General features: G+C 45.7%; 1 pseudogene; it reads left to right on the plus strand.

The window, feature by feature from the left end:
• Positions 1-617: 617 nt before the first annotated feature.
• Positions 618-3,051, plus strand: LOC107401473 (non-histone chromosomal protein HMG-17 pseudogene; annotated as a pseudogene).
• The last annotated feature ends 11,263 nt before the right edge of the window (positions 3,052-14,314 follow it).

The following is a 14,314-nucleotide window of genomic DNA, read 5'->3' on the forward strand; positions in this document are numbered from 1 at the left end:
AAAAACGTGATGATGATTCAGGTTGGGGATGGAGGTTTTGAGAGAGGGTCTTACTATATGGCTCTGGCTATCCTGGGACCCACTATGTTATGTAGACCAGGCTAGCCTCAAACTCACAGAGATCCGCCTGCCTCTGCCTCCTGAGTGCTGCCGGGATTAAAGGTGTGGCCACTATGCCTTGTAAAAGCAGTGATTGTTAAGCTAGGAAATGATGCAGTCTGAAGAGAACACTGGATGAACCAAAAAGAATAGCAGGGATCTAAGGAGCTGCTAAGGTCAGGGCAGACAGGAGGCCATTGTGCCAATCCAGGCAGATGGGTGAAAGTCTCAACTAGTGAGCACTGAGAACAGAAACATCCTAAGAAAAACAATATATAATTAATATAATCTGGCAGTTGATTGGGGGACAAGAAAGTAGAAAATCATCAGAAGTGAAGTTAATTACTATAAGCTACAACAAAGGATGGGAAAGTATTCAATAAATTATGTCAAGATATAGATGTAAAAAATATAAGGGGTGTGTAGGATTTTTTAGGAAAAGCTCTTTAAGTGCACAGGATTTCTGATGGCAGGCATTTTTGATGCAGAATTCTAATTGCTTCCATCTGCTGGATGCGATGCCCTGGGTACGGCACCGGGGAGGTGACAAAGCTAGCATGGTGTCATAGCAACGGAGGTCAGAGGTCTGTGTGTACCTGAGTTATCGCTTATACATCTGGGTTTTGTTTGCGTGGTTGATTTTTGTTTTTTGAGACAGGGCTTCTCTGTGTAGCCCTGGCCATCCTGGATCTCGTTCTGTAGACCAGGCTGGCCTTTAACTCAGAGATTCACCTGCCTCTGCCTCCCTAGTACTGGGATTAAGAGCATTCACCAACACTTCCGGGCTTGTACATCTGATTTTTTAAAGGGGAAGGATAATAAGTAAATTAACAAACATAGATTCTCATATTTGCAATACATATCCAGTTGTGCACAGCATAATAATGTTTTAGTCAATTAAAAAAAAAACACATATACACTGGTAGTCCCACAAGATTATAAGGTTTATGGGTACAGAGGTGTATCCTGTAATATGAGCATTCCTGCTTAGGGAGGAGGATTATGGTGAGTTTGAGGCCAACCAAGGCTACCTAGGAAGACTCTGTCTCGAAAAAACAAGTTATTAAGTATAATTAAGATATGCTAATAAACATGTAATCTCATCACTTGAGAAATAGAGACAGGAAGATCAGGAGTTCAAAGTCATCCTCAACTGAGTTCAAGACCAACCTAGACTACCAGGAGACCCGACCTCAATATATAAAAGTAAATTAATTAATTAATTAACTAATTAATTAATTAATAATAAAAAAAGAGGCCAGGTGGTGGTAGTGCACACCTTTAATCCCAGCACTCAAGAGGCAGGAAGATCTCTGTGAATTCGAGGCCAGCCTGGTCTACAGAGTGAGTTCCAGGACAGCCAGGGCTACACAGAGAAATCCTGCCTCAAAAAAACCTAAATAAATCACAAGTAAGTAAGAGTCAAGTGCTGAGTGTTAGAGGCAGGTGAATCTCTATGAGTTTAAGGCCATCCTGGTCTACATAGCAAGTTCCAGGCTAGTCAAGGCTACCGGGAGAATTTGTCTCAAAAAAAAAAAGTTTTTGCCTCTTACTGATGCTGTGCCATGGTGGTTCATGTTACAAATGTCTATCATGTTCCCACAACCATGAAGTCACTAATGATGGGTTTCTTTTTGTTTTGTTTGGTTTTTGAGACAGGGTTTCTCTGTGTAGCCCTGGCTCTCCTGGAACTCACTCTGTAGACCAGGCTGGTCTCGAACTCACAGACATCTCTTCCTGCCTGTTCCTCCCTAGTGGTAGGAATATAGTCATGCCTGGCTTAGAACATGTCCATCATTAAAAGTGACTATATGTCCCCAGAGATATGTACACAAAACTCATGATAATAACGGCCTATTAAGATAAAAAATTGAGGGGTTAGAGAGATGGTTCAGTGGTTAGGAGCACTGGCTGCTCTTCCAGAGGACCCAGGTTCAATTCCCAGCAACCATATGGTAGCTCACAACTGTCTGTAACTCTAGTTCCAGGGAATCTGACACCCTCACACAGACAGATGCAGGGAAAATACCAATGAACATACAATAAAAATAAACTACTTTTTAAAAAAAAGATAGAAAATTGGTATCTGGAGGCCATTGGTTAGGAGAGGGTTTTTCAGTTTATCATTTGAATATTTGGATCTCTGAAGCACTTGGATACATAACATAGCAAAAACAACTCCTGAAAGTTACTGAAACATTACCAGCACCCAATCCTGTAAGCCATCAGTGGGCGGCGTTGCAAACAGGTGGTTTTGAGACAGGGTTTCTCCGTGTAGTCCTGGCTGTCCTTCTACATTGGGTGGCTTGTTAGGCTCACAGTGCCCGAGCTTCTCATAGTGATGTTTGGGAGGACTTCATAAGAAAGTTAGCAATCAGCTAGGAGGTGGTGGCGCACACCTTGAATCCCAGCTTTTAGAAGCAGAGGCAGGAGGATCTCAGTGAGTCCATATCAGCAGAAATGAAGAGTTCAGTATATTGGACTGAGCCAGAGATGGCAGCTATCTGCCGCCATGTGGAGAAGGCCAGTATGCATCATGGGACTTGGAGACACTCTTGAAGGCCCTAGGCCAGAACCGTTTGTAAAATGATGGGAGCGGAGCAGTGTGAAGAAACCCAAGCACCGCTTCATCCCCGCGTTCAGCGCAGACGTCCCCTGCTGCCGCCCCCTGGTGCCGCCACGCCCCAAAAGAAAGGCTGAAGGGGATACAAAAGGAGATAAAGCCAAGGTGAAGGACGAGCCACAGAGAAGATCTGCAAGGTTGTCCGCTAAACCTGCTCCTCCAAAGCCAGAGCCCAAGCCTAAAAAGGCCCCTGCAAAGAAGGGGGAGAAGGTCCCCAAAGGGAAGAAGGGGAAGCCAATGCTGGTGAGGATGCGAATAATCCTGCAGGAAATGGAGACGCCAAAGCAGAGCAGGGACAGAAAGCTGAAGGTGCTGGAGCTGCCAAGTGAAATGTGTGCATTTTTGGTAACTTTGCACTTCTGGTGACTGCACAGTTCGAAATACTATATTTTTCAAGTTTTATAAAAATGCAGAATTTTGTTTTACTTTTTTTTTTAAGCCATGTTGTTAGCATGTTGTTTTGGGGGGAAGGAACATGTGTTACTAACAAAATATCCTCCAAGCTGGATTTGTGATGGTTGATGATGGAAAACGTCTTTCCCTGCTAATTTTGAAAGACTCTCTTGGCTCTCAAGGGAGTCATCCTGGTGTTGACGTATGTGGCCACCATGGCACAAAATGCCGTGTGTGGGAAACTCTAAATTCATTTTTGTGTCTTCCTCCCCTGTACCATCAACGTAGACTTAACTCCCTTCAAACCAGAGACCTGTTGGAACCTGACCCCCAAAATTGGTTTTGCCAGTCTATCAGGCAATCTGGACTTTGTGGTGCTATCACTGTGTCCTCAAAAGAGCAGTGGTTCCTTTTATAAAAGATCTTCAGATTGATAATCCTGCCATGTTCATTTGGTTTCCTGAAAGTCAGGGTCGGATGAGGATGTATAACAACATCCTCAGTGTGAACTGTCAGCCCTCACTCTAAGCTCTCCCCCTTTTCAAAGCATCGAATGAAGACCCATCGGGTTTTATAGTGGCTTTCTGATTTGGGTCGTCTATACAAGAGGGCAGCCTGGAAGTTCTTGCATACTGTTAATGACTGTCTGCCCATGTCCTGCCTGAAAAACCATGATTGTTTATGGCAAGTATCTTTAATAAAGCTGGATACAGTTTGGCCTGGGAAAAAAAATGATGGGAGCCAAAGTCAGAATTCAAGGAGTGTGAGAGAGGAGGGTCAGAAGAGGAAACTGCAGTGGGCTGGAGGAGCAGAGGAGGCCTGAGTGGATACGGCACGGGCAGGGCCTGGCGAGGACTCCAAGACCAGTTGACTGTAACACGAATCTTTCTTTCTTTCTTCTTTTTGGTTTTTTGAGACAGGGTTTCTCTGTGTAGCTTTGTGACTTTCCTGGATCTCACTCTGTAGCCCAGGCTGGCCTCGAACTCACAGAGATCCACCTGCCTCTGCCTCTGGAGTGATGGGATTAAAGGCATGCACCACCACCGCCTGGCTGTAACAGGAATCTTAAATAGTCTTATTAATAAAAACAAACCCGGAGCCAGGTATTGGGGTGAACACTGAAAGATCAGAGAGACAGAACAGGCCACAGGTAACCTCACCTGGCCAACTTCTCTGTGGTGGTATTGTGTTCCCCAAAATATTATGTACTCTAATAAATTTATCTGGGGTCAGAGAACAGACAGCCACTAAATACAAAGGCTAGAAAATGGTGGCACTCACACCTTTAATCCTAGCATTCCAGAGATAGAAATCCCTCTGGATCTCTGTGAGTTCAAGGCCACATTGGAAATAGCCAAGCAAGGTGACACACACCTTTAATCCCAGAAAGCCAGCCTTTAATCCCAGGGAGTGGTGGTAGAAAGCAGAAAGATATATAAGGCGTGAGGACCAGAAACTAGAAGCATTTGGCTGGTTAAGCATTTGGCTGGTTAAGCTTTCAGGCTTTGGAGTAACACAGTTTAGCTGAGATTCATTCTGGATGAGGACTCAGAGGCTTCCAGTCTGAGGAAACAAGACCAGCTGAGGATCCAGTGAGGTGAGATAGCTGTGGCTTGTTCTGTCTCTCTGACCTTCCAGTATTCACCCCAATAACTGGCCTCGGGTTTGATTTTATTAATAAGAACTTTTAAGATTCATGCTACACTTCTCAGCTGATCCTGTTTCCTCAAACTGGAAACCTCTGTGTCCTCAGCGAAATGGATGTCAGCTGAACTGCTGCTAAAAGCCTAAAAGCTTAAAAGCCTCTGGTTCCTGGTCCTCATGCCTTATATACCTTTTTGCTTCCTGCCATCACTTCCTGGGATTAAAGGCGTGTGTGCCTTCCCAAGCAAAGACATGAGATCTCAAGTGCTGGGATTAAAGGTGTGTACTGCCGCAGGGCGGCGGCGGCGGCGGTGGTGGTGGTGGTGGTGGTGGTGGTGGTGGTGGTGGTGGTGCAGCCTTTAATCCCAGCACTCCAGAGGCAGAGGCAGGCCTGGGCTACAGAGTGAGCTCCAGGAAAGGCACAAAGTTACACAGAGAAACCCTGTCTCAAAAAACCAAAAAAAAAAAAAAAAAAAAAAAAAAGTGTATGCCTCCATGTCTATTTCCAGTGTGGCCTTGAACTCACAGAGATCCAGACAGATCTCTGCCTCCCGAATGTTAGAATTAAAGGTGTGTGCTACCACTGCCTATCCTCTATGTTTAATATAGTGGTTGTTCTGTTCTCTGATCCCCAGATAACTTTATTAGGGTACATAATATATCAACCACATTCACGAATCCTCAGACTGGCCTCCAACTTGACAGATAGCAGGGAATGACCTTGAACTTTCAGTCCTCTTGGCTCCACCTCCTGATTGCTGGGCTTACAGGCTGTCCCAACACACCTGGTTTATGCTGAGGTCTTCACGCTTACTAGACAAGCACTCTCCAGCTGAACTCCCCCTCCCCCTCCATCCAGATCCATCGGATCTCTTCTTATAAAGATTATGGCCCACCATAATGACTTAACTGCAAAAGCCAGCTGGAAGAGCTCTCCCTGGTCAACGCCGGAACAACTTGGGGAACCCAAATACATGAAGTGGTACTGGATTGTTTGTTTGGTTTGGTTTTTTTTGAGACAGGGTTTCTCTGTGAAGTCCTGTAACTCACTCTGTAGACCAGGCTGGCCTCGAACTCAAAGAGATGCCCCTGCCTCTGCCTCCTGAGTGCTGGGATTAAAGGCATGTGCCATCACTGCTCAGATAACAAAAGGTTTCTTAATAACAAATATCAAAGAAAGTGAGATGCTCAGAGGATGAAAGCACCTGCTGCCAAGCCTGATGACCTGAGTTCAAATCCCAGGACCGACACTGTGGAAGGAGAAAGCCAACTCCTGCAAAGTGTCCTCTGACCACAGGAGCATTTTGGTGAATGAAAACACACACACACACACACACACACACACACACACACACACACACACACAAATATCAAGGGGCTGCAGAGATGGCTCAATGGTTAAGAGCACTGACTGCTCTTCCAGAGGACCCAGGTTCAATTCCCAGTACCCACATGGCAGCTCACAACTGTCTGTAACTCCAGTTCCAGGGAATCTGATACCCTCACATCAATGTAAGTTAAATGCATTTAAAAAAAAAATCAAGGTGTGGAGCAAGATCACTTCCACTGTGATGTGTGTCTTCCTCGGTAGGAACGTGACATCAAGCTGTCGACATGAAGTGGTACTGGGACATCTTTGATGTCACATGATGGCTCCATTAACACCTTCTAGAGGGCCCGTGAGATGGCATCTCAGGTAAAGGCATTTTCCACTAAGCCTGAGGACCTGAGTTCGGTCCTCAGAACCCACCAGTTAGAAGGAAAGAATCTCCATTGCTGCAGGCTGCCCTCTGACTCTAGACACGCTCTATGGCATGCACCTGAATACACATACACAATAAGTGTGTGTGTGTGGTGTGTGTGTGTGTGTGTGTGTGTGTGTGTGTGTGTGTGTGTATATATATATATATATATATATATATATATATATATATATATATATCCATGAAGAAAGGGACACATACACTCTGTCTTCCTTTGAAGGTACCAGCGATCTCAACTCCTGATTCAGGTAGGACAGACTTCATCCCTAACTAGTAGTTCCAAGACTAGGTGCTTAACCCAAAATCCTGGCCAGTCAGGGACCTTTCTCCCTTACCTCATGAGTAAACTCACCGTAGAGAAGAGAAGTTTCATCAATGGACAGCACGCACAGGCCTTTTTCTAGAGAGCAGAAAGGAGTCTCATCCACCTCAGTATCTGTGGCTTCCTCCTCTTCAGAGTCAATCAGCTGTGTATCAGAATAGTCAGAAAAGCAAAATTTGCATCTTTTTGAACATATGTCTAACAACTTCTTATAACATTTACCTTGTATTAGGGATTGTATTAGTCACTTTTCTGTTGCTGTGATTAAACACCATGACCGAGGCAACTTGGAGAAGGAAGGGTTTATTTGGGCCTATGGTTCCGGAGGGACCAGAGCCGTCCCCAGAGGCGCAGCGATGGCTCAGCAGTTAATGCCACTCAGAGGACCTGAATTCAGTTCCCAGCACCCATGTTGGCTCACAACTCTCTGCAAGTCCAGTTTCAGGGAGTCTGAGGCCCTCTTCTCCCCTCCTCAGGCATTGTATGCCCATGGTGCTGTTACATACAGGTAGGCAAAACAGAATAAAAAAAAATACATCTGAGCCAGGCAGTGGTGGTGCCCGCCTTTAATCCCAGCACTCGGGAGGCAGAGGCAGGTGGATATCTGTGAGTTCAAGGCCAGCCTGATCGACAAAGCGAGTTCTAGGACAGCCAAGGCTACACAGAGAAACCCTGTCTCAAAAAGCCAAAAAAAAAAAGGCTCCATCCCCATCATGGAGGGAGCCGGGCAGCGGGCACAGTGGCTCAGTCTGAAAGCTGAGAACTGAGGGTTCCCAGCTTCAACCGCAAACTGGAAGCGGACAGCAAAGTGGGAATCGCCAGAGTCTCTGAACTCTCAGAGCCCATTTCCAACGACATAGTTTCTCTAACAAGGCCACACCTCCTAATCCTTCCCAAACAGTCACTAACCGGGGCCCAAGTACTCAAATGCAGGGTTATAGGGTGCTTCTCCTTCAAATCACCACAATACATAATCTAGAGATGATTCCAAGTATATGGGAGGAGATGAGAGGTCTTATAACCAATTCAAACCATTTTATATAGAGGACTTGAGAGCATCTGTAGAATTTGGAATTCATGAGTGATCCTGGAACAAGACCCCTGTGGATACTGAAGGATAGCAGTACTTGTTGTTTTCATGTTATTGTTATCTGGGAAATAATAACACCTACTGTGGGCTCAAGCACTGTGAAACATTTCCTAGCTCAGACTCCGGCTTTCACCTACAGCTATAGTCATTAAAGTACACCCAAGAAAGTAATGGTCCCACAAGGAAGGCACTTAATATTACCGAGTTACGTTACCTACGAAGATAGAACTGTGGTGTGACTCTGGGGAGACAAGAACAATTGTTTATTCACTTCAGAGAGGAGACCAACAACAGACCAAAGAAACGATTCCACCATAGTCTAGCTTAGTGAACCAATGAGTACCGAGTTACTTACAGGAGCATATCGACTCAATGACAGCTGCATCTCCAAAATACCCATCCCAGCATGGGTGATGACTCCCAACAGTAGGCTCTTTTCTCCAACAATTGTTACTACATACACAACTTCAGGGAACTGGGCCTGTGGACCTTGTAAGTTTCAGGAGCCTCCTAAAACTTGTAACTTGTGTTTACTTCCTGAGTCTTAAATTTTCCCCTCCCTCCCTCCCTCCAGGAGGGGATGTTTCACTTCAGAGGAAACCATTACTCAACAACAGGTTGTCTAAATGTTTAAAGCTGGAGGTGGTGGCAGCACGTTTGTGTAGACTTCATAGTAATCAGTTCACAATTAGGGATAATGGCCTCTGCTGCAAAAAAGTAAAACAGCATTGGGAGGCTCACAAGCACATCTGAAGTCTGTTCTCCTTCACTGACTTTCATTCTGCAGACAGCACATTTTCCATCTAGCCACCGAACCCACTGCTAGAGGAGCTTCACCCCCGATGATGATAAGGATGCTGCATCTCTACTGGAAAAGATACGGTTTCTCAGAATTGTTTTGATTTTGATGCAAATCAGTTGTTTTCACCAGTCGGGTGGACAAAACAGAGAATGCAGTTTTCATTGGAGGATCAACTAGGAGTCCAGGAGAATAGTTGATGGCAGCTCCCCTGAGACTTTCTTAGTCACCATTGCCCCCTGGACTTCCCTGGGTTGGTTCCACTTTCAAATTCTGTAGAGTCCAATTTACCTCGATCTTTCTCTCACTTTTCTCTCCTGTCACCCCATCTTTGGTTTCTTTCTTGACAGAGTCTCAAGTATTCCAGGCTGTGCACTCACCCTACAGGCGAGGATAACCTTGCCTCTGCTCCACCTCCTGAAAGATGGCATTACAAATATGTGCCATCACGCCTGGTTAGTTATCTTGAATTTTCACTTTAAAAAAATCCAGTCAGAACCTGTGTGTAGTGGTGCATGCCAGTAATCCCAGTGCTTGGGAAACCGAGGCAAAATGATTGTATTGAGGTCAAGGTCAGCCCGGGCTACAACACAAAGCCCTGTGTTCCATCCCTGTGACTGTAAAAACCAGGTGTGGTGGCACAGGCCTGATATCCCAGCATACCACTCCAGAGGTGGAGGCAAAGGGATCAGAAGATCCCAGTCATTCTCAGTCAAGTAGATACTGTGTGAGACACTGGGAGATGGAAATCTTGGGGAGAGGGAGGGGCTTAGAGGAGGGGAGGAAGGAAGAAGGAATCCTCCATCTCACTCACAGTTTCAAGCTCTACTCAGACACGTGTCCAGACTGGAATACTTCCTCTCTGATTCAAGGCCCCACCTTCTGGCCTCAGACTTCACTCCATTTAGTCATGCATTCCCTGCTTTTAGTTTTTGTTTTTTTCCTTTTTCAAAATTTGCATTCCCTGCTTTTAGTTTTTGTTTTTTTCCTTTTTCAAAATGTATCTGATATTTACAACAGTGTCATTTCAGCTGTTTCTTGCCAGTAGAATTTTGGGGTTCCTTCAGGCTTCTTTCCACTCATCCTGTGTCTTCCAGTTCAAGCTGTTAGTGTTTCTGCTGTAATAACATTCTCTGGGTGAAGCTGGGTATGAGGATGCACAGGTTTAAACCCAGCACTCAGATCTCTGTGAGTTCGAGGTCAGCCTGGTCTACACAGTGAGCTTCAGGACAGCCAGGGCTTTGTAGAGAGACCCTGTCTCAACAAAGTCACAAACAACAACAAAAACTCAGGTTGGGTGAATGGCTCAGCAGCTAAGAGCACTTGCTGCTCTGTAGAGGATCAGGGTTCAGTTTCCAGCACCCACACAGTGGCTCACAACCACTTGTAATTCTAGTAGGAATCTGCCTCTCTCTCCTGGCCTCTGAAGGTAGCAGACATGCATGTTTACACATAAGTATGGACAGACAGACACTCACATACATAAGAAATAAAAGGGTCTAGAGGCATGGACCAGCAATCCAGAGCACTTGCTACTCACAGAACAGATTTCAGTTCCTAGCACCCGCATTTGTTGCTTAAAACTGGCTGTAACTCCAGCTCCAAGGAGTTCCAGCATCCTCATCTGTCTCTGAGGGTACCAGCACATCCATGGCATGCAACATGAATCTTAAATGGTCTTATTAATAATAATAATAATAAACAAAGGAGCCAGGTATTGGGGTGAATTCTGAAAGACCAGAGAAGCAGAACACTCGTTTCCTCAAACTGGAAGCCTCTGTGTCCTCATCTGAATGGATCTCAGCTGAACTGCTGCTAAAAGCCTAAAAGCTTAAAAGCTAAAAGCCTAAAAGCTTAAAAAGCCTAAAAGTTTAAAAGCCCCTAGTTCCTGGTCCTCAAGCCTTATACACTTTTCTACTTCCTGCTATCACTTCCTGTGATTAAAGGTCTTTCCCAAGCAAGACGTGAGATCTCAAGTGCTGGGATTAAAAGTGTGTGCCACCATGCCTGACTCTGTTCCCAGTGTGGCCTGAACTCACAGAGATCTGGTCGGATTTCTGCCTCTGGAATGCTAAGATTAAAGGCGTGTGATACCACTGCCTAACCTCTGTGTTTAATATAGTGGCTGTTCTGTTCTCTGACCCCCAGATAAGTTTATTGGGGTGCACAGTGTATCAACCACAATGGCATGCACACACAGACAAAGGAAACAGGCATAAGTAAATAAAGAAAATTCTCGACAACCTAGTGGATCTCTTGTGCATGAGAGTTCACGCTATCTGTTCACGGGTTCGTCCAGACCTGCTTTCCTTTATATTCAGTATTTGCCGAGATGTCTAAAGGGATTTATGAATCACTTTGCCTTCTAAATGTCTTCTCTATGATGATGGATTCAGGACTTTTGATCTTTCTGAGGTAGGCCAAACACTCCTTTTGTGTTTTTCTCTAGAATAAACTTCTCTGACAGGGTTATCTCTTTCTCTTTAAAAAATTATTATTTCATGTGTATGAGTGTTTTGCCTGCATTTTTGTCTGTACACGCAGTGCATTGCCTGGTGCCCATGGAGGCCAGAAGAACATGCTGGATTCCCTGGAAGTGGAGTTAATGATGGTTGTATGCCGCCCCATGGCTGCTGGGAACTGAACACAGGTCCTCTGCAAGAATGTGCCCTTAACTGCTGGGCCAACTCTCTAGCTCCTCAGGGGGTCTCTAAATCTTTTTTTTTTTCAATTTTGAGTTTATTTGCATTGGTGTTTTGCCTTCACGTAAGTCTGTGTGAGAATGTCAGATCTTGGAGTTACGGACAGTTGTGAGCTGCCATGTGGGTGCTGGGATTTGAACCCGAGTCCTTTAGGAGAGCAGTCAGTGCCTTTAACTGCTGAGCAATCTTTCCAGTCCGGGGGTCTCTAAATCATAGCATCTTTTGGCATCTGGAAAGGCCAAGTACTTCCCAAATGGCCCAGGTCCTCAGTTCTTCCCAAAGCTGCTTTTCTCTCGCCTGCATTTAGCTATAAACAGCAAAAAGCCTGTGCTGTGCTGTCCGAGCCTGATTGGAAATCTCCTCAGCTGAATATCCGGTCTTCATAAATGATGTTCCTGTACGACACAGAACGTGATTCTCCTCAGCTCCTGTATGCCTCCACTCCAGTTTCCAGCAACTTCCCTTTCCCTCCGAGTCCTCATCAGGAGTGGCTTCCGGGTTCATACTTCCACTCACAACTGTCATGACGAGTATGTGTTCTCTGAAGGGGTACAGCCTTTCTCGACAACATTCCTCATTTCCTCTGGGTCCTCACTGGCTAGCTCATTAGCATCTGTCTTTCTCCTAATATTCTGTTCAAGGGAATCTGGATTCCTTTCATTGACCAAGTCCACATTTGGGGGCATCTTCCACAGCAGATATCAAAATCATTGTGAATTTGCACAAGACCGACCCAAGACTGTTGGCATTTGCTCATGCAGCAGGGAGGAGCCTTGGAGTCCCTGCCTGTCTTAGTTCCTTTTCTTTGCTGTGATAGAGCACCAGGACCAAGGCAACTTATAAAAGAAAGCATTTAATTCGGGCTTATGGCCTCGGAGCGTTAGAGTCCACGGCCACCATGGCAGAGAGCATGGCAGCAGGCAGGCATGGCGACAGGAACAGCTGAGAGCTTACATCTTGATCCAAAAGTTGGTGCCAGGGAGAGAGATTGGAAATGGTGGGAGTCTTTTGAAACCTCAAAGCCACCCTCAGCGACACACCTCTTCCAACAAGGTCACACCCCCTAATCCTTCCCAAACAGTTCTACCAGCTGGGGACCAAGCATACAATCATTCAAATGTATGAGGTCATTCTCTTTCAAACCACCATGCTCCCCCTTCATGAGGATTTACAGGTGGTTAATGGCTGCTCGGGGAAGGAGAGATGGTTTTCTCAGGGGTGTGGTTACCTACACTCCTATCAATCTTCATCCACACTGCCACACGGAACACTGATTAAACTCATTGGTTCATAAAAAAAATGTAATATTTTAATATGATTTTTAAAAATTTAGTGTGCGTGTGTGCGCATGTGTGTGTGTGTGTGTGTGTGTGTGTGTGTGTATGTGTGTGTACACTTGTACCACAGTGCAGGTGTGAAGGTCAGAACTAACTTGCAGGAACTCCTTGCTCTTTCCTTTTGACCATAAGGGTTCCAGGGATCAAACTTGGGGCTGTCCTGGAGCTCACTATGTAGACTAGCCTGGCCCCAAACTCATGGATATTCACCTGCTTGTAAACTTGAAATAATTTCAAAATTAGAAGTTGAAGACAGGAAATTTTGGAAAGCTGACCTTGGATACCCATGGATACCTTGATAGTATAGTGAGACCAGAAGCCAGCTGATGACAAGGTGAGAAACAAACCAGAGCTGAAATAACGGAGGAGACCCTTGTCCTCAGAAGTGTGGCTGCAATGTGAAGCAGTGAAGAAGTATCAGTGGGCAGCTGAAGAGAGGCAAGGTCATCAGGTGGTGGCGCATGCCTTGATCCTGGCACTTGAGAGGCAGAGGCCGGCAGTTTGAGGCCAGCCTGGGTGGCAAAGAGTGAGTTCCAGGACAGCTAGGGCTACACAGAGAAACCCTGTCTCAACAAAAAAATAAAAAATTAAATGAGAGGCAAGGTCGGGTTATATTCTTCCCTCCCTCCCTCCCTCTCTCCCTCCCTTCCTTATCTCTTATGATGGGTGTCGGAATCAGGACATACGCATGCTAACCAAGTTAAGTGCTCTCCACTGTCTAGGACTCTTTTTTCCTCTTCCTCCCCTTCTCCTCCTCTTCCTCCTCCTCCCTTTCATTCTTTCTTCTTTGTTTTGATTTTTGAGACAGGGTCTCACTCTGTTGCCCAGGCTGGCACTCACTATGTTGCCATGGCTGCCCTGGAACTTGTAAGTAATCCTCCTGCCTCAGCCTTCAAATGCTGGGGTTATGTTTATATACCACTGAGATTTCTCTTTGTCCCTCTGTCTCTCTGTCTCCCCCACCCCCATTGGTTTTCTTGAGACAGGAGACAGGTCACATGTCTCAAAGGATGACCTCAAATTATTATGGCTGAGGTTGACCTTGAACTCCTGACCTCCCTACTTCCACCTCCCACATGCTGGGAGGTGCATAACACCATACCCAGCATTTCTTCTAGATTTGTTGTTGTTGTTACTCTTGTTGTTGTTCTTTTGAAATATAGCCCCGACCAGTCTAGTATTTACCATGCAGCCCAAGCTGGCTTTGAACCCTGAGCAGTTCTGACTCAGCCTCTGAGGGCTGGGACTGCAGGCACAAGCCGCCATCCTCGGTGCTTGTTTTCTTAAGGTGTGAGTGAGCATCACCCTTGGATGTCATCTCTGTTCTAAAATCTCCCCAACTGAGCTCTTCCCTCCCTTCCCCCACCCACTCAACCTTTGGGAATTTATTCTGAAAGCAATGTAGAAAGTCTTGATGGGTTTAAGGGAGAAACAACAGGACCAGAGCTTCGCACTTGGACACCAGTTCCCTGGCAACCGCGGCAGATTCGGGAGAACGGTGTTGGCAGCCAAGGGGAATTCTCAGAATCATTCAAGGGAGAG

Source organism: Peromyscus maniculatus, chromosome 3, assembly GCF_049852395.1.
Source record: "Peromyscus maniculatus bairdii isolate BWxNUB_F1_BW_parent chromosome 3, HU_Pman_BW_mat_3.1, whole genome shotgun sequence".
In the NCBI taxonomy this organism is placed as follows: domain Eukaryota; kingdom Metazoa; phylum Chordata; class Mammalia; order Rodentia; family Cricetidae; genus Peromyscus; species Peromyscus maniculatus.